The sequence below is a fragment of the Balaenoptera physalus genome (assembly GCF_965194825.1).
Source record: "Balaenoptera physalus genome assembly, chromosome: 5".
Taxonomy (NCBI): domain Eukaryota; kingdom Metazoa; phylum Chordata; class Mammalia; order Artiodactyla; family Balaenopteridae; genus Balaenoptera; species Balaenoptera physalus.
The window spans coordinates 36535146-36540344 of record NC_138884.1 but is presented as its reverse complement, the minus strand read 5'-3'; the positions used below and the strand labels follow the sequence as shown (position 1 = coordinate 36540344).

General features: G+C 40.6%; 1 pseudogene across 1 annotated transcript; it reads left to right on the top strand.

Annotated features, from left to right (window-relative positions):
- Positions 1-1436: 1436 nt before the first annotated feature.
- Positions 1437-4209, top strand: LOC309661456 (zinc finger protein 706 pseudogene; annotated as a pseudogene). The gene is made up of 2 exons: positions 1437-1461; positions 2162-4209. The product of its transcript is annotated as a zinc finger protein 706 pseudogene (transcript).
- The last annotated feature ends 990 nt before the right edge of the window (positions 4210-5199 follow it).

The window sequence follows — 5199 nt, the reverse complement described above, 5'->3', positions numbered from 1 at the left end:
AACTCTAAAGATATTAATGATTTTTTTTCTTTTTAAAGTTTCCTTTTCCCTGACTAGTCTTTAATTCCTCCAGATTGTGGGTTTTGTTGTTGTTTGTTTGTTTGTATTTGTCTGTATGTTACCCATGATTAAGTATGAGGGACTAAAAACTCATTGGATGTGCTGAACATGGGGCTGAGCGACTACACTTCACTCTAGGGTGACTTCTTGGGCAAGTTTAACTCTTGGGTTAGATTCACCTGGAAAGAGACGTCTAATCTCCTGCCAGGTGGCTGAGTGCCTTGTTGCTAGCATTCTGGGCACTAAGTGAGGGAGGAGGGGTGGGGGTCTCTGCAGTAAGCATTCAATATGCATAAAATTGATAAGTCCACCTGTTTGGGTACAAGATCTATCCCCTCCACTGCCCAGGCACTTTCATAGTCTAGACACCTTAAGTTTTACTTTCTTAGAGAATAAATGTCTGATCTATCACCTGGTTTGAGGAAGAACAATTGCTCCCCACAGAAAAGGGGAGGTCAAACTGCTTTTATCCTAGTCTTCCTAAATGCAAGTTCCAGAAGTTCTTGTTGCTGCCACTTCCCATGTTTTTTAAAGATCCTGTAGAGTAAATTGAGTTGGTTTTCAGTTTTCCTACTGATGTTTTGGGATTCAGGGTTCTTGGATCTAAGTCAGTTACCTGTGGTCTATTTGTTTTCAGCTTCCAAAATTTTGATGCTGTGGTCTGTTTTTTCTGTGCTTCTTTTTTGTGTTGGTATTTGGGAAAGAGAGTGAAATAACTGCCTCTGATCTGCTACCCTAACTCAGAAATTTAGGAAATATTTTCTTAATTTATTTATATAACTATACTATGGATCTGAGCTAAATCTTTGCCTCTTTTGTGCTGTAGGTGGGAATTTTTGGGATTTGTCTTTTAGAATCATCGCTTAGCAAGAAATACGTATGAGGTTTGACTGACACTGTTTGCTAAATTTCTTTACCTATTTTCCAACTCAGAGTTGCTATTCCTTGTGATCAAAACTAGCTGTAGAGAAAGATGGTGAAGCATTCATTCCTGGCTACTTTGGTATATCAGGAGGTGGGTCTTTTTCTCTAGCAGGACTTTCTCTCCATTAAAAAATTAGCTGTTATGGGAATTTCCTGGCAGTCCAGTGGTTAGGGCTCCACGCTTTCACTGCAGGGGGGCACGGATTCAATCCCTGGTCAGGGAACTAAGAACCTGCATGCTGTGCGGCACAGCCAAAAAAAAAAAAGGAAAATTAGCTGTATGTGTGCCATTTTTTCAGGGCCATGATTTCCTCTAGATGACATGAGTAGTAATGAATTCATAGAGCAAATTAACACAGGGACTTACAGTTAAAACGTTTGCATGCTAAGAAAACCTTTTATGACTAATCCCACTGTTGACTTTTTAGGTGTGGTAGAGCACTGACCGGGAGATGATTTTGGTCACACCACTTATGCGTAGGTGCAGGATATATTAGGATTCAGTAAAATGTTCCCATTTGTCATCCCTCACCACATGAAAATTCATTATTTTTTAAAAGTGAAAGTGATTAATTTAACAAACTGGGGTTTTTTGTGATATGTAAGAAACAGCTAACTGAAATGCTTACTGAAACTCTACACTTAGAGGCAAAAACAAATGCCTCTGCAAGGTGGCTTCTAAATATACATGGGGCACATAGTTATTAGTGACTGAGCAAGCTCAGCTCAACTGAAGCTAATGAGGGGAAAGGGCAAGGAGCTGAATAGAAATTTGTACATTTCACATTTGGTTTTTATGTGTCTATTTCTGGATCCCTCAGGAAGGAAGCATTGTGAGATAGGACACTTTTTATGCTTAACACATTCTAGACATTGAAAAACGTGTACATTTTTTTCTTTGACCTAATATTACCATAAAATTTCATCCCTCTCAAGAACAAATTTTAAGCCTCAGTAAATGCTGCAGTTTGATATGATAAAGGGATTTCATTAAGAGTTTCCCCTGATTATATTTATTTCTGCCTGAATTTTTGTCGTTTCTGTAAGATGAAGTATGTCTGAAAAAACTAAGAAATTAAATATTATTACTGATATTTTTACTCTGTTTGAACCTAAGGAAAAATATGATTATATAAAAGTACACTTGGCTCGACCGGCAGAGGCACAGGCACGTGAGCAGGTGAGGGCGGGGAGAAGGCCAAGGCAGGAAGATACGGCTCTTGGCCTCAGAAGATTCCGTCTCAGCAGAAAAATGCCAAAAAGCAAGCTGGACAAAAGAAGCAAGGACATGACCAAAAGGCTGCTGCCAAAGGTGCACTAGTATATACCTGCACTGTCTGTAGGACACAAATGCCAGACCCTAAGACCTCCAAGCAGCACTTTGAGAATAAGTATCCTAAGACTCCACTTCCTCCAGAATTAGCTGATGTTCAGGCATGAAGTGGTTTACAGTGAATTCGCGACACCTTTGACTCTTCTACTGTCTCAGACCTTAGGTAACAAACCTGCAGCTCCTTTCTAACAAACCACTGATCAGCAAAAATAAAGGGGCTACAGAAACACTCATTTTTATGCTGTTCCCTTTTGGGCTTCATGCAAAGACAATTCTGTGTAAATGTACAGTTTACTCTGATTTGGAAATCTGAAAATCGGTCCATCCTTGTTGTAAAAAATTTGTTTGCAATTGTAATTATATTGATGCTCATATTGTGTGAATTGACTCATTTAATAAAGTGGTACCTTGATTTCACAATAACAGCAGTAACAACACAAAAGTACACTTGTGTGTACCAGTCGCATGTGTACTGATGATCAATAGCCAAAACAAAACAAAATTTCCCTCCTAGTATAAGTAAAAGCTTCCTGTATAATAATCCAGGAGACTGATGTTCAAGTTATTCCAAAGAACAGATAAGTTGAAAACTTAAAAGCATTACTAATTATCTATAAAATTGGTCTTATTTATATTTTTGTACCTTATTTTGATGTTCAAAGACATTTATAGAAAATCCTCAATAAAATAAAATGTATGTCAGGTGTCATACACAAATTAGACAGTCAATTAATAAATACTTTTTTTTAAAAATAAATTTATTTATTTATTTATTTATTATTTTTAGCTGTGTTGGGTCTTCGTTTCTGTGTGAGGGCTTTCTCTAGTTGTGGCAAGCGGGGGACACTGTTCTTCGCGGTGCGTGGGCCTCTCACTATCGCGGCTTCTCTTGTTGCGGGCCACAGGCTCCAGACGCGCAGGCTCAGTAGTTGTGGCTCACGGGCCCAGTTGCTCCGCGGCATGTGGGATCTTCCCAGACCAGGGCTCGAGCCCGTGTCCCCTGCATTGGCAGGCAGATTCTCAACCACTGCGCCACCAGGGAAGCCCCAATAAATACTTTTAATTTTTATGAGACAGGTACTTTTTCTAGAAGCTGGGAATTCAGCGGGATGGTGATGGAGGCCATGACCTCCAGGAAATTCCCTTTTTGTGAGGGAAGGCAGAATTCTTAGGAATTTCATTAATCAGGAAGCCATTTATTGAGCACCTACTATTGTCAGGCCCAGTATGTGCCCTGGGGGTGCCAAGATTAAAGACAAATTTCTTGCCTTCAGGGAGCTCACCTCCTTATGTCGAGTCAGAAAAAATAATCTAAAATGGACTAAAGACCTTTGAAAATCTCCAGATCCTCTAGTTTTACTCTAATTTGTGATTTCATCAAACTCTTTATCTATAAAATGAGAATAATATGACTTCACTTAGAGCTTTGTTGTGCACATTAAATAGCATCATGTAGCAATGTGGACCCTGGGTGGTCAGGCTCCTGACTGGCTCAGCAACTCCTCAGCTGTAGCAATCCTATTTCATGCCTCAGCAGACTGACAAATTACTACCTGTCCTGGAGATTCATGGCCACTTGTGATATTTAAAATACTTAAGTGTTGGGCTTCCCTGGTGGCACAGTGGTTGAGAATTTGCCTGCTAATGCAGGGGACATGGGTTCGAGCCCTGGTCTGGGAAGATCCCACATGCCGCGGAGCAACTGGGCCCGTGAGCCACAACTACTGAGCCTGCGCGTCTGGAGCCTGTGCTCCGCAACAAGAGAGGCCACGATAGTGAGAGGCCCGCGCACCCCGATGAAGGGTGGCCCCCGCTCGCCGAAACTACAGAAAGCCCTCACACAGAAATGAAGACCCAACACAGCCAAAAGTAAATAAATAAATACATTAATTAATTAATTTTAAAAAAAACAAAAAACTTAAGTTAAATTGTGGGATGCTGGGTCCATGTGGTAAGGAATATGTTTGGGGTAAAAACAGGCTGTCATGAGACTATATAGAAAGGACACCTGAGTGGGGAGGTAGGGTAGGTGTAGGGAATCCTGAGGTGAGGCCTGAAGGGAGTTAGTTTGAGGGTGGAGAAAAGAACAAGCTTTTAAAGCAGAAGAGATTGGGCAAGTAGGTCAAGGTTAGGGAGAGGAGCCTGGTGCTTTAGTCACAGGTATTTCAGTAGAACTAGAGCCTGAGCAGGGATTTGAAACCGTTTTTTGTGCCACAGCTCACTTTGTCCATCTGGTAAAGCCAATGAACACTTCTCAAGATTAATATTTTTATTTTTTACTTTTAAAAATATTTATTTATTTATTTTTGGCTGTATTGGGTCTTCGTTGCTGTGTGCAGGCTTTCTCTAGCTGCGGAGAGCAGGGGCCACTCTTCTTTGTGGTGTGTGGGCTTCTCATTGTAGTGGCTTCTGGCACGCGGGCTTCAGTAGTTGTGGCACGCAGGCTCAGTAGTTGTGGCTCACGGGCTTAGTTGCTCCGCGGCATGTGAGATCTTCCCGAACCGGGGCTTGAACCCGTGTCCCCTAGCATTGGCAGGCGGATTCTTAACCACTGCGCCACCAGGGAAGTCCCAAGAGTTATATTTTAAAATGTATAAAGTAGGAAACTATTAACTTACAGTGAAGTTATCAGAATACCTAAAGTACAAGTGCAACATTTGTATTTTTTTATTAATCCATTAATAATAAGTTCTACCAGTGGATGTAATAACTACTATAATTTCACAGTAGCAATGAGGATAAATAACGTCTGTGATATCTGCAATAACTGGAATGTATTGTGAAAATATCTGATTTCTGTTGGTTGCAAAGTCACACATTTAATAGCACTGTGGTTTATTGCCCACATTTATAACTGGAGGAATTCCTAAATTTCAATGAAT